This window comes from Nyctereutes procyonoides, unplaced genomic scaffold (genome assembly GCF_905146905.1).
Source record: "Nyctereutes procyonoides isolate TBG_1078 unplaced genomic scaffold, NYPRO_anot_genome, whole genome shotgun sequence".
Taxonomy (NCBI): domain Eukaryota; kingdom Metazoa; phylum Chordata; class Mammalia; order Carnivora; family Canidae; genus Nyctereutes; species Nyctereutes procyonoides.
The window spans coordinates 15,143,863-15,162,754 of NW_026575046.1; the positions used below are offsets into that span (position 1 = coordinate 15,143,863).

The window sequence follows — 18,892 nt, forward strand, 5'->3', positions numbered from 1 at the left end:
GTAAAGCTTTAACTGATAATTCATACCCTTCAGTGTCACTAGGAGAATTAATTGAGGTTATGTAGTCAAGTGCTTAGGCCATCTTGAAGGTTCAGTGAATAGTAGATATCAGTCCTGTCACCTCTGCATGCAACAATGCCCTGCGAGAATAAAGACAATTCTCTTTACAGAGACAGTTCCATCTTTGGAATAGCTACTTTGAGGGTATCCAATTTCCTCTTAGGATTCTGGTATTTCTTTCCACATCTCAATGTCATCCAGCTTCTTGCAGCTGAGGGGCCAGGAGCAAAGAAAGAGAGGGGTGCCTGAGTGGCTCAGTCAGTCAAGCATCTGCCTTTGGCTCAGTTCATGATCCCCGGGTCCTGGGATCGAGGCCTGCGACAGGCTCCCTGCCCAGCAGGGCATCTGCTTCTCCCTCTCCCACTGCCTGTTGCTCTGCCTACTTGTGCAGGTGTGCACTCTCCTCTCTCTCTCTCTCTCTCTCTCTCTCTCTCTCTCTCTCTGTGTATGTCAAATAAATAAATAAAATCTTTTTTTTTAAAGAAAGAGACAGAAGGGGAGAGATATAGAGACACAGGATAAGCTGAATTGGCTATATCTGTGCCACACTTCGGACGATGACAGTGGAGACAATTCTCTTTACAGAGACAGTTTCTAGGGTATCTGCAGAGGGATGCAACCATGAGACCTCTTCAGTGTCCACACAGAGGTGTTTGTCACTACAAGCAGAGAGCTAGCTATTTCGTGTTCAAGATTATGGGCCCAAAGAGAATTGTGAGGAAGAGTGGAGAATCCATGTCAGTCTGGACACATTTTACTTGCTGGCAACACAGAGTGCTCTGCTTGATAAAAGTGAAGCAGTAAAGCCAGCTGTGTATTCTGAACCCACCCTTTGTCTTTAATAATAATTTGTCTATTAAGAATAATAATAAGAATAATTAGCTTTTGCTGACATAAGCCCCATGGAAGAGTAAGCTGCTCTAAAAAAGCATGAAACTATTTAACACTTACTTAACCTCCCATTAATATTAATAAGAGCAGCTTACTACTGACTATAAACCAGGCATTTCCATTTCTCATTTTCCATTTTCCCAACATCTATACAAGAAAGGAGGCATTGTTCCCCATTTTACAAAAAGGGAAAGTGAGGTTTGCATTAGTTCAGTGATTTGTCCAAGTGTGGGAGTCAAGATTTGAAGCCCAGTCTGTTGGGTTCCAAAGCTCCATGTGTCCTCTCCTGTATGCTGCTGGCACTGCCAATGGAAGACTCGGGTCCCCTAAGATGGGAGTTCCTAGTACTTTATTATTTTTTTTTCTTTTTGGGGGGGTCGGGGAGAGGAGCGGAGGGAGAGGAAGAGAATCTTAGGCAGGCTTCATGTTCAGCACGGAGTCTGACAAAATTCAGTCAGACACTTAACCAACTGAGCCACTCAGATGCCCCAAGAGGAGTCCTTAGTACTTTAAAAGAGAAGTGCATAGGTCCAAAAGAACACTATTACTACCCTTTCTATGCACAGGGGAGCAAACAGCACTTTGTTTCCTTTTTTTAAAAAAGATTTATTTATTTAATCATGAGAGAGAGAGAGACAGAGACACAGGCAGAGGGAGAAGCAGGCTCCATGCAGGGAGCCCGATGTGGGACTTGATCCCGGATCCTGGGATCAGGCCCTGAGCTGAAGGCAGATGCTCAACCGCTGAGCCACCCAGGCATCCCAGCACTTTGTTTCTAAACAAAGCTTTGGCTCCACTGTCTGACATCCAGCTGGGTGAAAGATTGAGGCAGTGACTTTCTACAGGTGGCTCTTGAGTGCTGTTTATAGGACTCCAGACTCCAGGGGCGAGGACCTCACCTTGGGAAAGTCATGAAAAGTTTGTGAGGAAGGTTCCCCAGGAGGCAGGGACAGGTGAAGTCTCTGGGGAAGGGTACCCCAGGAGCTCACTCATGACACGAGTGCTTTCTCCTTCAGCAGCGTGACTGACTCCAGACCCCACCTGAAGGCTACAGGTTACTTCCATAGCCAACCCAGCTGCCAGCAGAGGTTGGGCTGGGTGATCTTGATACAAAAGGTCCTCAAAACGAAGGAAAGGAATATTTATTGGGATTCAGGCCCAATCTTCAGGGAGTGCCTTCAAACCCTTGCAAAACTTTATGTACATTCCATAAGAACATCCCCCCCTCAAAAAAAAAAACAGAACACCCCCCCCTTGGGAGAAGATTCACAGCTAATTCTCAAAAGGACTCACGATTCCCAATTTTTAAGAAACACGAAAAGCAAAAATTTCATCTTCTTCCTTAGGCTCTTCAGCACTTTTACTCCATCTCCATCTACACGCGCATATAAAGCACACAGGGTGTACACACCTATAATGTTTAATGGGACATATACAAGTGTGACCAATTTCCCTGCGTGTTGCGAAGACAGCCGGAGCCCGGAGAGGAGGCGAGCCCGAGGAGCCCGCGAGTTTGCAGCGCCCGAGGCTCCGCCGGGCGAGCAGCAGGAGAGGGGGAGGCGTCGCCAGCCAACTTGGTGAACCACCGCACAGCAGCCTCCCCGGGGTAATAACAGTATCCGGCAAACCTTTACAAGCCCAAGCACAGAGAACCCCAGATCGCTTCTTCCCAGGGCACCGCGCGCTGCTTCCCGGGGACACAGGGAGAGGCGGCCCCGCGGGCCCCTCCCGCCGCGCCCCGAGGCCGCCTCCCCGGTCCTGCGGGCCCGCTCGGCTCCGCTGCCGCTGCCGCTGCCGCTACCCCCGGGGCTGGAAGGCCTCGCTCCCGGCCCCGCTCCGGGGGGAGGGGGCGCCCCGCCTTCGGGCCCGCACCCGCGACGCCTGAACTTTCCCCGCGGAGTGTGCGCCGCGAGCCCGCGGGCATCGCCTCACCTGCCCGAGCCCCTGCCCGCTGCTACCATCATCATCATCATCATCATCATCATCATCATCATCATCATTAATTTTCCCTTTTCGGTCTGATGTAAAGAATTGCCATTGCGAGGATCCCCCTGTCGCGCCGACACTGCGTCTCCGGGGCGCATCTCAAGATGCCTTTTAAAAAAGAAAAAAAAAAGGGGGGGGGAAGCCCCACGCGTGCGGCCGGGAGGGGAGGGGGCGCCTTCTCAGCGTCGCCCCGAGGGGACGCCCGGCTCTCGCGCCTGCACCTGCACCTGCGCCTGCACCTGCGCCGCCGCCTCGCGCCGCGTCCGGGAGCCCCCCGGGGCCGCAGCCCGGGCCTCGAACCCGCGAGCCCCCGCGCCGCGCGCGCGCTGCCCCGGCCGCTCTCCCGCCTCCAGCCCGCGGGCCGCCGCGGCTACTCACTTGGGCCCGGGAGCCACGTCTGCCGGCCAGTCCGTGGGCGCTGCCGCACTGGGACGCGGGGATCCGCCGAGCGCGCGGGGCCGCGCCGCCGACAGCGGGTACGGTCCGGAGAGACGGAGCGGATCCTGCGAGACGGCGGGGGCGGGGGCGGGGCGCGGAGGGGCGGGGACGGGGCGGGGCGGGGAAGCCCGGGCGCCGGGCGGCTCGGGACCTCGGGTCCCCGGGCCGGTGGCTGCGTGGGAAGCGGCTCAACTCGGTGCACTTGTTCACTCTTTCTTCATTGGAGGAGGCGCCAGTGTTGCAACCTTCATGTTCCTTGCTGGAGGCAAAACAGTGATTTTCTGCAGCAGGCGGAATGCCCAGAGCCTGCCAGTTTTACGAGGTGAGGGAGGTGCTGGGGGGGGGGGGGGGGAGCAGGCATCAGCCAGGGCGCAGAGAGGAAATGACCGATTATTCCAGATTGGGGGGGGGGTGCGAGACGAGGGCCGCACGCCTCCCACTGAGGCTGCACCGGCGTATACCCGGGCTAAACAGTAATAAGCGGAACACATCGAGTGACCTCGAAGACGGCATCCCTCCTCGCAGCCGAGATGTGTCACATTTCTTTCCGCCTTTCTGGATAACAGGCCCTTGGCAACATTTGATGGGGGGGGGGGCTGGGATGGGGGGAGGTGAATCTCCCCTTCCCCGACTAGACTAGAAGGAGGGGTCAGAGTGAAAAAGGGAAAAGAAAATAAACAGTCAGTGACCTAAGCAGGGTTTCGCTTTCCTTTCGAACCCCCAAAGCCCAAATGTCCAGGGGGGCCGTGTTTCTTTTCCGCCGCACACGGAGTATATATACCGAGATACAGGGGGTAGGGCCACATTTTTGTTATTTTTTTTTCCCCGCACATGTAAGAATTTATTTTTTTTCCAACAGGGTTTTTTTTTAATTTTTTTTTAATTTGGTAATAACAAAACTGTGCGCAACCGGTACCTTTTTCTCTTGCCAGAAAGTCCTGAAACAGATAGCAACTGCCCTGAATCAAATAGTTATCCCTCAATTAGTAAGTTGCTGCCGTGTGTTTGATGCCATTGATTAACACTGCAGCCGATGGTTTCAGAACCCCGGAGGAGTATCAAGGAGATAGTCTAAAGGGAGCCTCTCAAGTTTCAAAACCAGAAGTTACTGGAACTCTGGGCTTTCCTCCTTTGAGGCCGCTTTTGCTACCATCCCGGAATTACTGGCGAGTGATATTCATTGGCGGCCACTTGCCAGGATGCAGGAAGACGTTAGAAATCCCAGGATGCTCTGGTGATCCTTCTGGACTAGAGACCCCCAGGTAGGTCAACCTGACCATCCCTGTTGAGCAGCAGGGCCCTAGGCTCCATCTGGTTCTCCGCGTCTAGAGGGAGATGCATCTTTCACGCACAGCCGTCACCTGCTTCTGGTGATCACCCAGGTACATTTGCCTTGGCTCTGGCGGCCACAAAAGTATGCAAAACTCCTATTTATTTCCCGAACCACTGGGTGACATGAGATCTTCAATGACAGAAGATTTCTGTATGACCTTTGCAAGGATTACTCAGTTTTCTTGGAGCTGTTCTAGGCAGGCAACGTGAATCGCTGGTGAGAAAAATAGCACTCTGGGTAAGTGCAGACTGGCAGCTCTTGGAAGGTAGGGACCCCGCTGTCCCACGTCGAGGTTGGTGTCAGCTGCAGGCAGCTCAGCTCACCTGTGCTCCGGGCTTCCAGCAGGTGACAGATGGGTTGTTGAGTGACTAATGCATCATCTCACTTGGGAGAGAAGGGCAAGGCTGGCTTTCTGCTCTGTGGTGCCGTGCGCAGGTACTGTCCCTAAGCCACCAGCGTTCACTGTTAGGGAATCACCTGGCTTCAGCCTTCCTCAGGTGATGCAGGAAGCCCGTCCTGAGCCTGGGTCTCTACTCCCTGTGCCCCCGCTGGTTGCCCCAGCCTCCTCCTCATCTCTGCACTAACACGCTCAGGCCCCCTTTGACTTGTCTCCATCTGAGGATGACACAGATGTGGACCTGCTCTGCGTTTCCTCCAAGCTGCTCCTTCCTCAGGCTGAGTCCTGGACCCTACCCCTCGCACTGCCTCCAACACCCTGCTCCGTAGCCGAAGGCTTTGGGCCTGGGTTTGAGTCCCTGCCATTCACCTGGGCTTCTGAAGCTTCAGTTGCCTCCCTGTAACTAGGATGCAGTACTGTATGCCTCAAAAGTAATAATAATCGTGGTTATTAATCACCAGGAAAAGAAATAATAACATTAATGGTGATAGCATATGTAAAACGCCTGGCAAATAACAGAAAGCCTAGAAATATTAAGTTCTTTTTTTTCCCCCTTTCCTCCTTTTTACCACCTTCTTAGAATATTTAATCTCTTCTCCCTGTGGGCTTTTCATCTAAGCCTACAACATGCTCATATCTGCCTTGATGCTGGTAACCCTTTGGGGGCTTTACCAAGTTCTGATAACTTTTATTAATCTAGTTCACTCCAGTCTGCAGCTGTCAAACTTAGTGGGAAAGAATGAGCTACAGTCCTCAGCTTCCCTGACTCATCACACCTTCCATGCCTTCCACCAGTGGTTCGCTACCTTGGCCGCACACCACCACAATCGTCTGAGGAGTGTTTCAGAGCCACTGGGTCTGGGTGTCACTCGAAGAGCTTCCAATGCAGGAGGTTTAGGGTGAGGCCTTGATTCTCTGTTTCTCTAGAGATACACAGGCAGGGTAGAAAAGGACTCCCAAATCCACGTGTGCACCCCGGCTTCCAACACAGCATGCTACTCATCCCCTGCTCTCTGAGGGGTGTCATCCGGGCCTCTCTGCACTGCCCTGCCCCCCTCCCTCCCTTCGTCCTCCTGAAGCTGTCTTCCTTGGTTCTCAGCCCCTACCTCCCCACACCCTTGTTGTCCATGACCTCTCTGTCTTGCCTTTTGCCACGCTTCTCTTCTTTCTCCTCCTTCCTGGATGGGAACAGTTTTGCCTTTGGTTCTTCATCTTTCTTCAAGGACTATATTCCTTTCTTAAAAATAAAAAAAAAATTTAAAAGAAGAAAGAAAAAGAAAAATGCTAATAATAACCATAGTAAAAAGAAAAGCACTTTCACTGTTTTTTTTTTTAATTTTTATTTGTTTATTTGAGAGAGAATGAGCATGAAACAGACTCCCCACTGAGCAGGGAGCCCCATGCAGGGCTTGATCCCAGGCCTCTGGGATCATGACCTGAGCTGAAGGCAGACACTTAACCAACCGAGCCACCCAGGCACCCCATCAGAGCACTGTTAAAAAAAAAAGCTATATATCTAAAAAGTCAGATATATCCTTCCCAAATCACACACCCTCCTCCTTTTCTCTGATTTCATCTCTGGAGGTGACCACCATGAACAGATTGGTGCATAGCTATCACATATATCCTCATGTCTCCATAGGCACATGCAAATTTTTTTTAAACTAAAAATGTAATGATTTCTGTGACCTGTCTTTTTAAAGTGTAGTGCAATTACATATTCTAGATTACTAGCTATAAACAACTCTTTCTTTTTAATGGCTGTGTAGTTTGTAATTTATTCTACCATTCTTCCATTGTTAGATATTTGGTAACTTCAACTGTTTATTGTAAAAAGTGTTGCCATGATTATCTGTGCATGTACCTTAGGATAGACCGTTAGAAATGGCATTGTTGGGTCAGTGGGAATGAGAACGAAACTTTTGATAGATCACTGCCAAATTGCTCTCCAAAAATGTTATGGAAGAAAGTCTTAGAAGTCCGAGAAGTGAGTCCTAAGGTAGGTAAACATTCCCAAATTATTTAGCAATACACACTCCTACTAATATACAGTCCTGCCTAGGACGTTTTCTCACATTCTTGCCCCCCCCTGGGTTTATCAATCTGATTTTTGCCAGTCTGGTAAGTGAAATATGGTGTCTTGTTGTTCTAATTCACAGTCTCCTGACCTTTTAGGAGGTTGAGTCCATATGTTTATTATTTGAATTTTTTTCTTATGCTGTAGTTGTTCAATCCTGTGCCTATTTTTCTTCTGGTATGTTTTAAATATAATCTTTGAGGTCTCTAACTATTATACATATTATATTAACACCTAGTGAAAACTATTGTAAACATTTCTCTGCCCTATTTCCCTTGATTTTGTTTAGAGACTATGTCACTGCACCTACGTTTTGTGTTTTTATCTAGTCAAATATGTCCACTATATTCTGCTAAGACTCTGGGTTTTTTGTATTGTTTCTCTGCTTCTAACATTGCTAATTTTTAAAAAATAGATCTTTAATTATCCTAGGAATTATTTTTAAATATATAGATATTAAATTTATTGCATGTATAAATATTATAAATACCACCATATATTAATATAATTAATATTCAATTATATATTTAAATAAAATAGAAGCAACACATTAACACATTACATATTCTTATATTGAATATAATATGTGAATTATACACATTAAGTATATTTTCATTTATAAATATTATAAATATTAATTTTCTTCTGAATGCATTATCAATGATCCCATCACTCCTTATTGAAAAATCTATGATTTCTCCAATGATTTCTAATGTCAATATAATACATTACATTTACATATATATTTCTATGTATTCCAGGCACTACTCTGTCTCGTTTGACATATCGATTTGCATGCCAATAATGCATGATTTTGATAGCTATTGTAAAAATAGCGTATTATATTCCTATTAGTGCAAATACTTTATCACAGTCTTTCCTCTTAAAATGTTCTTGATAAATGTGATATATATATCTATATCTATCTATAGATAGTGTGAAAGATACCTATCTATAGATAGATAGATATAGATATATTTGAATTTACCATCTTAACTGACAGGGAGCTAAATGAGGGGCTGCTGGATCCTAGGACCCTGGAATCATGATCTGAGCCAAAGGCAGATGCTTAACCAACTGACCCACCCAGGTGCCCAATATATTTCTTTTTTCTTTCTTTTTTTAAGGATTTTATTTATTTATTCATGAGAGACACAGAGAGAGGCAGAGACACAGGCAGAGGGAGAAGCAGGCTCTCCACAGGGAGCCCAATGTGGGACTCGTTCCCCGGACGCAGGATCATGCCCTGAGCCGAAGGCAGACACTCAACCACTGAGCCACTCAGGCTATCCCTATTTATTTTTTCATAAAGTTTTAGAATCAATTTGTTCAAATTAAAGAAAAATTCTTTGGCATGACATTGCATTTATTTATTAATTTGAAAAAAATGTATAGCATTTGAAACATTAGTTCTTTCACCCAGGAATTATGTCTCTGTGCTTATTTAGATCTTTTAAGACTATTCCTCAAATTTTTCTTGAATCTTACTATGTCATTTCACTTTTATTGCACAATAATTTACTTAATCATACCATCTTATGAACATTTCAGTTGTTCCCAAACTTATACTGTTATAAATAATACTACAGGGGACATGTCTGTGGAAAGCAACTTTGCCTTTGGGGGACTTATTTCCTTCGCCTAAGATCCCAGTGAGACATAACTAAGCCAAAGAGCATGCACATTTTTATGGTCCTTGAGATATAAAAGCTTATCCTGATGGCTTCAACTGTTAATACTCCTTCTGTCACAATCTACACTCAATAAAGCACAAATATCTTTTTATCCCTTTCCACTGTTAATATTCCAGGTCATGCCTTCATCATTTCTCATTTCTTTTCTTCCATAGCTTCCCTGCTGGATGGCCTCCCTCTCACCAGCCTCGTCCGTGTGAAACTCAAATGTTTCCCTGCTGAATCTGATTACATTAGATTGAAGTTAAAGGTCTTTGCTCCTGCTGATCTTACTGGTTTTGGGAGTAGTAGTTCAATAAATCTTTACAGTGTGTTTGAATCCCATCTTCCCTTCTTGGCATTAATATAATTAATATTCAAGTATAATATATCTGAATAAAATATAAGTAAGCAACAATTAACATATTATTATATTAAATATAATATGTGAATTATGCACATTAAGTATAATATTTTTCATTTATAAATGTTATAAATATTAATTTTCTCACCTACTCAAAACTGTATCCCTTCCTGATCTTCATATTCAAAGTTACTTTCTTCTGAAACCTTTCTCTGATCACTCCAACTCAGAAGGTGGTTGCTTGCTTCTATCTGCTTGCTTCTATCAAGTGGGTTTGTAATACACTCCTCTGTTCTACCTCTGAGCATCATTGTGAGGCTGATATGAGCTGACATGTGTACATGCATTTGGTAAATTATAAACCATGTGTAAATAAAAGGCACTACTATTATTAGACAATGTTTCCTTCCTTCCAAGGAAACCCTTACTAGTTGATAAGCATTCAGGCTAAGTACAATGAGTGTTTATGAACATGGGAATGGAAATCTTTTTCTCCATGTGGAAGATGCTAAGAGAGCTGGTCTGTTGACTGGTGAAGATCTATATCTCCTAACCTCAAGGAGGGAAACTGAGAATGCTGAATAGAATGCAATGGTTGTTAAGAGTCTGAAAGAGGTGCAAGGGTGTCTTTAGGCTATTGCATATGCATCTTGCCACCCAAAGTGTGGGTCCTTAGACCAGCTGCATTGGCATCATCACCTGGGAGCTTATTAGGAATGCAAGATCTCAGGCTCAACCCTCACCTTCTGAATCTGACTTTGTATTTTGATAAGATCTGCTGCTTCAGGGCTCTAGAGTTCATAAAGCCCAAGTGACAGTAAAGTGAGTGTTCTCTGGAAGTGCCTAATTGGTACCGGGGGAAAAATTGACTGGCTTATATGCTTTCTCCATCTCTATCTTACGTGTGTTTTGGGGAAGGGATGGAGGGAGATGTAGGGACAGCCAGATGTTACAAATTCCACTTCCAGATTGTAAAACTGAGAAATCATATGATTGGGAACATGCTGCCAGATACATTTCCGACTATGTTTCTATTCACTATGGTGAATATTTGTTTTATTGTATTTTAAGTTGTAGTAAGAGCACTTAACGTGAGATCTACCCTCTTAACAACATTTTAAGTGTACTATCCAATATTGCTAACTATAGACCCAATGTTACACAGCAGCTCTCCTGGAACTTATTCACTTTGCAGAACTGAAACTTCACACCCTTTTAACAATGACAGCGCGTTTTCTCCTCCCTCCAGCTCCTGGAAACTACCATTCTAGTCTCTGGTTTTATGAGTTTGACTTTTTTTTTTAAGATTTATTTATGAGAGAGAGAGAGAGAAAGAGAGAGAGAGAGAGCATGCACACACACCTGCATGCGTTTGTGAGGTGGAGGGAGCAGAGGGAGAGGTAGAGAATCACAAGCAGATTCCCCACAGATCCCAGACCCCAAATGCAGGGCTGGCTCCCAGAACCCTGAGATCATGGTCTGATGCAAAATCAAGAGTCAGATGCTTAACTTACTGAACCACCCAGGCATCCCTATGAGTTTACTATTTTAGATACCAAATATAAATAGAATCATGCAGTATTTGTCTTTCTGTGACCAGGTTATGTCCCTTAGCATCATGTCCTCTAGGTTCATCCATGTTCTCGCATATTGCAGGATTTCCTTTTTTAAAGGCTATATAATATCCCACTGTATGTACATACTACATTACATTTTCTTTATGCATTTATTTGTCCATGGATATGTAGGTTGTTCCCATATCTTGGCTATTGTGACTACAATACTGCACAGATACCTCTTCAAGACCCTCATATCAATTTTTGGGACAGATACCCAAAGTGGGATTGCTGGGATCATATGTTAGTTCTATCTTCAATTTTTTGAGGAACCTTCATACTATTTTCTGTAAGCAGCTACACTATTTTGCATTCCTACCAATAGCACACAAACATTCTCTGTGTAGTCCCTTGGGATCCTTTTTACTTCCCTTGTGTCAGGTAATATTTCCCCCTTTCATTTATAATATTATTCATTTAATTCTTCTGTCTCTTTTTTCTTAGTCCAGCTAAAGGTTTGTCTGTTTTATTTAAAAACAACAAACAAACAAACTTGATTTTGTTGATTTTTTCTATTTGTTTTTCTGTTCTCTATCTCATCGATTTTTTTTATAAATTAATTTTTATTGGTGTTCAATTTACCAACATACAGAATAACACCCAGTGCTCATCCCGTCAAGTGTACCCCTCAGTGCCCGTCACCCATTCACCTCCACCCCCCGCCCTCCTCCCCCTCCACCACCCCTAGTTCATTTCCCAGAGTTAGAAGTCTTTATGTTCTGTCTCCCTTTCTGATATTTCTCACACATTTCTTCTCCCTTCCCTTATATTCCCTTTCACTATTATTCATATTCCCCAAATGAATGATTTTTTTCTTTATTCTCCATTATTTATTCCTTATGTTAACTCTGGGCTTAGTTTTTTTCTTCTTTTTCTAGTTCCTTGAGATTTAAGGTTGGTTTTCTCTTTCTTTCTTTCTTTCTTTCTTTCTTTCTTTCTTTCTTTCTTTCTTTTTTCTTTCTTTCTTTTTTTAGATCTTCTTTAATGCAGGTTTTTCACCATAAACTTCCCTTCTAGCACTCCTTTTGCTGCATCTCATAAATTTTTGTATGTTATACTTTTATTTTCATTTGTCTTAAGTCCTTTTCTGGTCTCTCTTTTGATATCATCTTTGACCCAATCGTTGTTCAAAAGAGTGTGTTACTTAATTTCCACTTATTTGTGAATTTCTAGTTTTCCTTCTATTTTTGATTCCTAGATACATTCCATTGTGTTTTTGAAAAGATATTTGGTATGATTTTGGTATTCTTAAAATTGAAATTAAGACTAGTTTTGTGACCTAACATATGCTCTTTCCTGAAGAATCCCATGTGTGCTTGAAGAGAATGTGTATTTTACTGCGATTGAATGGAATGTTCTATATATTTCTGTTAGGTTCATTTGGGCTACAGTATTGTCTAGTTCTCTATTTCCTTAGTACTATTCTGTCTGGATATTCTGTCCATAATTGAAAGTGGGTTATTCTGTCTTTTACTAATATTGTGTTACCATCTATGTCTCCCTTCAGATCTGGCAACATTTCTTTATATATTTAGGTGCTCTGTTGTCATGTGATTATATATATTCAAAATTGTTATATCTTCTTGATGAATTTATCCTTTTATCATTACATAATGTCCTTCTTTGTCTCTAGGGACAATTTTTTACTTGTAGTCTATTTTGTCTGATATAAGCATGGCCATCTCTGTGCTTTTTTTTTTTATCATTTGTATGGAATATCTTTATCAATCTTTATCATCCCTTCACTTTTAATCAGTTTGTCCTCAACTATAAAGTAAATCTGGTGTAGATAGCATATAGTTGGTTCTCTCTTTTTTTTTTAAATAAAAAGATTGATTGAAGAGTTTATCCATTTATGTTAAAGTAATTATTGATATGAAAGGATTTACTATTGACATTTTCCTAATTATTTTTGTCTGTCTTGTAGCTCTTTTGTGCCTCATTTTCTCTCTTGCTTTCTTTCCTTTGAATTTTTGTTGATTTTTTTTGTAGTAATACTCTTTTAACTTCTGTCTCTTTTATTATCTTTTATAGATTTTTTTTTGTGGTTACCATGAGGCTTACATAAAACATTTTATGTTTATGTTTATGAGTCTGTTTTAAACAGATAACATTACTTCTATAGTACATAAAAACTCCAGTTTGACCTCCCCATATGCTTTATTGTGACTATTTATATCTTTTTATAGTGTGTATCCATTATCAAATATTTGTAATTATCATTATTCTTAATACTATTCTCTAACCTTTTATATTAAAATAAAAAATGATTTAGGTACCACCATTACAGTATTACAGTATTGTGTATTTGTCCGCATATTTGTTTTTACTAATGAGTTTTATACTTTTGTATGCTTTCTTATTGCTGTTTGGTTTCCTTTCATTTAAACTTGAGGAACTCATTTTAGCTCTGCGCAAATTGCTAACAATTTAATTTAATTTAATTTAATTTAATTTAATTTAATTATTGAGGTGAACATAAATCAACTATTCTGAAGTGTACAATACAGTGTCATTTTTTATATTCACAATGATGTGCAACCATTACCTATGTCTACTTCCCAAAAGTTTTATCACCCCCAAAGGAGAACCCGTATACATCAATTAAGCACACATCCCCCTCCTCCCAGTCCTTGGGAGCCAATCTGCTGTTTCTATAGATTTACTTATTCCTTTTGTTTCATATTAATGGAATCACACAATATGTGACATTTTGGCTTTTTTCACATAGCACACTTTTTTTTAGGGTTATCCATGTATCATTATTTCATTCCTTTTTATGGCTGAATAATATGCAACATTTTGTTTATCCATTCATCTGCTGATGGCCATTTGAGTGGAGTTCAACTTTTGGCTATTGTGAGTAAATTGCTTGACTTTCCCCCCCACTTTCCTCTGCAGGAATAATAATTCCTTACTCTCAGGGTCATTGTGAATACTGGAACTAATACAGATCATATGTCTGGCTCACTAAATAAAAGCTCTTGGAACCATTTTTATGTGTGTGGGATTGGAGAGAAAAAGCTATTAAAATAGACCTTTGGTTGATTTGCAGACAAGATGAACGTTCCTATTTTTTAAACATTCTTAAGGACCTACCAGTTCCGCTCATCTTACCCCATCTTCCTGTCCATATTTGGGTTACAAATCTCATTTTCAGGTCTCCTTACAACTAAAATTATTCATCTTTTTGTTATTATCTTTACCAATCTGCTTTCTCTCTTCCTCCTAGTTTTGTTGATTTAGTTTTTTCATTCATTCATCCATCCATCAACCATTACCAGTTTCAGTTTTAGATGCTGGATTACGACAGGAAAAAAATTAGATTCAGTCTGAGATGTCTTCCATGGTATTATATTCTGGAGTTGGGGAGAGGAGAGACTAAAAAGAAACACACCGTATGTCAGGGAGTGGTATATGCTGAGAAGTAAAACAAAGCAGAGAAGTGGGATAGAAAATCGAGCAGAGTTCTAAATGAGGACTCTGGGGTGCCTTTCTGAAAGAAGTCTCCTTTTGGGAGGGAAGAGGAAAGTCACTGGGGCATTGAGCAACATGGCATGAGCTGACTTTCATGTTGAGTAGATCACCCTGGATGCTGCCATGCTATTGACAATTGATAATGCTATTGACAGTTGTCATCTCTTTCTCCTTCTTTGGTTCCTGTCTCTGAGATTTCGCTTCATGAGCCCTTCCTGAGAGTTCACTTTGTTGATGAAATCTTTCAGATTCAGCTTTATAAGCTAGGACCATCACTTTCTCCTTATTCCACCTCTTACCTTTTTGAGGAAGAAGGAAAACACCACACAAAAGAAGCTTTCACCACTGACTTTTCACCATCTCAGCAGCCTCAGGTGACAAGGATCTGTAGCTGGAGGCCACTGCTTCCTTCCTGGTTCCAGTGAAGACTTCCCTGATCTTTGTCTTCACTGGGGCTTAAAGTGTGAGAATTAGGGAGAATCTTACAAGTCTTTTCTAGAGCAAGACTACCTTTTTGTCTTTGCCAATGTGCATTTTCCTGACTAAATTCAGAAATAAGGAAGGTTATTTTTGGTAACAGAAATGAAAAATCAACGAATATCCAGTTCTTCTGAAGATTCGGATTTGGGAATTCTGTACCTAGTTCCTCCTCCCCTACTTTCTCCCACGGACATTCCATCCACACTCAGGATAATGTGGCATGGTGAAGAGAGCACTGTACTAGGACTTAGAAGGTCTGAGTCTTAGTCTGGACTCATACCAGCTAACCATGGGTTTGTTAGTGGATGGGTGTGTTAAGATAAAAAACAGATACTTGCCTTGAAAACTCCCTGAGTAGGGTATTATGCTGAGTGAAGTAAGTCAATCGGAGAAGGACAAACAGTGTATGTTCTCACTCATTTGGGGAATATGAATAATAGTGAAGGGGAATATAAGGGAAGGGAGAAGAAATGTGTGGGAGATATCAGAAAGGGACACAGAACATAAAGACTCCTAACTCTGGGAAATGAACTAGGGGTGGTGGAAGGGGAGGAGGGCGGGGGGTGGGGGTGAATGGGTGACGGGCACGGAGGGGGACACTTGACGGGATGAGCACTGGGTGTTATTCTGTATGTTGGTAAATTGAACACCAATAAAAATTAATTTATATAAAAAAAAAAAGAAAAAGAAAACTCCCTGAGTAGACAAAACCAGTTAAGTCATACAAATAAAACTTAATTTAGCTTATTCTTTTCAAGACTAACTTGATCTGGGTCATTTTTTGCTTGTGCCCCTAAAAATCATAAGCAAAACTTAAACTGCTTCTCAAGATTGATATGAGGTAGCCATTGTCCAATAAAGGAAACTCTAATACTATAACCAGTCACTGTGAAGAATAAAATCAATGCTTTCTCATGATATAAGCCACTTTATAACAATATATATCCCTGAGCCTCTTACCATGTTTTGGTTTGAGTGCTCCTGGTTTGCAAATTGTCTTTTTGGTGTGTGCACAATTAATTTTACTAAGAGCTACTTCAGTGATTCATTCATTTTACTTCTGTTATCTCTGAACTTCTGACACGTAGTAGAACAGAATGAATGAATAATATGAGCTCCAGAGTCAAACCAGCAAGTTTGAGTGTGTGGCACCACAACTTACTGACTATATGTAATTAGGCAAATTATTTAACTTCTATGTTTCATAGTGTCCTCATCTATAAAAGGAATAATAACTGTACTTACCTAACAGAACTGCTTGAGTATTAAAATGAGGTAATTGAACTAAAGCACTTAGAACAGGATCGGGTGTGCAGTTATGTTATGATTAGTATAATTGCTGGCAAGTCAATCATCCAAGTTATGTTCAAGTGCTTGTGATCGCGTATGAAATGTCTTATGGATCTGATAATGTTTGGCAGAGGAAAATGAGGCAAGTGGGTTGGTTTTATTCAATCATACAAAGGATTGCCATATGAAAGAGATACTTCTGAGTTGCTTCGAAAGTTCTTCGGAGTTTAATTCAAAATAGTGGGGAACTTTTAATATAATCAATGGAGCCTGAGAATTGGAATGACCATTTTGCAAAGCAGTGAGGTTTCCATCACTGAAAGAGTTTAAGCAAAGATGGGTTCTCTGTTTGTTTTGGTTTGGTTCTCTGTTTGAGTTAACATACAAGGGATTCCTTTCTCTAAAATGTGACTGTAAAAAAAAAAGTATAAGTCTTTTCTCATCATAAAAATCCCCAAATTATTTCTCAATCCCCTTTATTCTCTTACTGTTCTTTTGATCCCTTCCCTTCCTTAAGGGAATAGATAAGTGATTACCAAACAGGTATGATGGTATCAGTGGTGGTCAAGGCTGCTAGAGCCATTTTTTAGAATGAGAAAACAGATGCCAAAAGACAATTGCATTGTGCTGTAAGCAGCCAATGAAAAGGCCCGAATAAGCTAATGACTTGGGAATATGAAAGCACCCAAGGCGTCCCTGAAGCCTGACAGTAAGATTTAATTAATAATGGGAAACCGTGCAAGTCAATATAGAAAGCTTACTTTATTTTTTATTTTTAGAAGGCTTAATTAAAAAAAAATCCCCTATATGAGTGTTGGTAGAAGTTCTGAAATGTTCACACACAATCCCTGACACCTCTGTCAGCTTCTCTGTCTGCTTGCTATTACCACATTTCCTGACTTTAAATAATATGGTATACTTTTGAATCAGGTTTCCAAGATACACAACCCTCAATCAGTATTATATGGTCAAAGAACAAAATGGTGAGGCTAAAAGTGTCTACTTATATATGCCTCTTATATCTCAGATCTCCTCCATGAATCTCTGTCTTTTTCTGCTGTCAGAGCAGCTTTAAAGGAATATATAGATATGATAGGTGGCTTAAACAGCAATTTATCTCTCCTGGTTCTGGAAGCTGGATGTCTGAGATCAGGGTGTCAGCATGTGGGAGAGCTCTGGTCACAGCTCTCCTCCTCATTCATAAACGATGGCTACCTTCTTGCTGTATCCCTACATGGCAGAAAGAGCATTGATTCCCTCCCTTTCATTATAAGGTCACTAATCTCATCCTGTGGGATTCATTTTTATGACTTCATTTAAACCTGCTTACCTCCCAAAAGCCCATCTCCAAATACCATCATTTGGAGATTAAGGCTTCGACATATGAATTTGGGATGATACAAACATTTATTCCATTGCACTGGTCTACTTACTCTTGCTTCTGGGTCTTTACACTTACTGCTTCCCTTCCCTGAAGCATCCTTTGTCTTCCATATCCACATATCTTTCTCCCCTACTGCATCAGGCTTTTCCTCAAATGGGGCTTATTTCCTATCAGTGAGGTCTTCCCAGATCTTCCCATTTAAAATTCTCTCCCCCATGGCCCTCTCTCACTTCTTTTCCTATTTGTGTTTTATCATAAAATGTATCATCTTTTATAATTTGGGTTACCCCAGAAGTAGACTTTGTGCCAAGAATTCAAGTATAAGTGGTTTCTTGGGAGGTGCTCTAAAGTTACTCAGGTGAAGAAGAAGCTGGGCTATTTTTACACCAACTTCCATTAGTCATTGGCTGTAGGAGTCTTGAGGATGGAATACTAATTTTTGCTTCTCCTCAAGGTGGGCAAATAAGCCTTCTTTGACTTTGGGAAGCCTTCTTTTGACTTTGTCTCATGGCAAAGACATGCAGATCTTGACTCCTGGAATAGGAGAAAGCACACCAAAGTGATGATATGACATGATATGATATGATATGATATGATATGATATGATATATTCAGGATTATGGGTAGGGCACTGATAATATCTGCTATACAATATGACATGCCATATAGTTTGTAGGGATATATCATATGTATCACAAATTATATATAACACGTGTGTGTGTGTGTGTGCGTGTGTGTGTGTGTATGTATTCCCAATTCCAGAATGTAAGCTCTATGGGGTCAAGAATTCTTGTCTATTTAGTTCTCTGCTGAACTTAGAACAATACTTGGCAGCCTGGCACATGCTAGTGTTGAATAAATACTTGTGGAATGAATTCATGATCTAGATCAGATATTTTAAATTGTGCATTGTGACCCACTTAGCAGGTCATGAAATTAATTTAATGGCCACCAGCAATAAAGAGAGAGAAAAGAAGTATACTGCAGGTGGTAAGGGTAAATACTGTTTTATAAAATGTTGCATTTCAATACAGTGATTTAATGTACATTTTATAATTATTAAATTAAAATAAGATATATAAATTAAATTTATATTAGGTCCTGTAATACAGTTTACTTTTCACTCAGGGTTGTCATTTTTGACAATTCCTGATCTATTTTTTACTTGGAATTGCAAGGATACAGAGAAGATTAGCATGGCCCCTGTGCAAGGATGACATGTAAATTCATGAAGGGTTCCATACTTCTAGAATGCATCTAACCCTAAATGACTATCAGCTAAAATAGACTGCCATATATATATATATATATATATATATATATATATATATATATTGTGATAACCACAAACTAAACACCTATAATAGAGACACACACAAAAAAACGCAATAAACAAACATAACACTAAAGAAAACCATCAAACCAC

The 18,892-nt window shown here is 41.4% G+C and overlaps 1 protein-coding gene and 1 non-coding gene across 7 annotated transcripts in view; one reads left to right on the forward strand and one right to left on the reverse strand.

The window, feature by feature from the left end:
* Positions 1–3,433, reverse strand: part of PRLR (prolactin receptor) — a 173,043-nt gene extending 169,610 nt beyond the window's left edge. For all 6 annotated transcript variants that reach the window (XM_055324919.1, XM_055324908.1, XM_055324913.1 and 3 more), the window contains exon 1: positions 3,316–3,433. The gene's annotated coding sequence lies outside the window, so the exon portion shown is untranslated. The remainder of the gene's footprint in view (positions 1–3,315) is intronic.
* A 15,177-nt stretch (positions 3,434–18,610) lies between these two features.
* LOC129510073 (U6 spliceosomal RNA) lies at positions 18,611–18,714 on the forward strand. The gene has a single exon (XR_008664515.1). It is a non-coding gene; the product is annotated as a U6 spliceosomal RNA (small nuclear RNA).
* Positions 18,715–18,892: the final 178 nt, after the last annotated feature.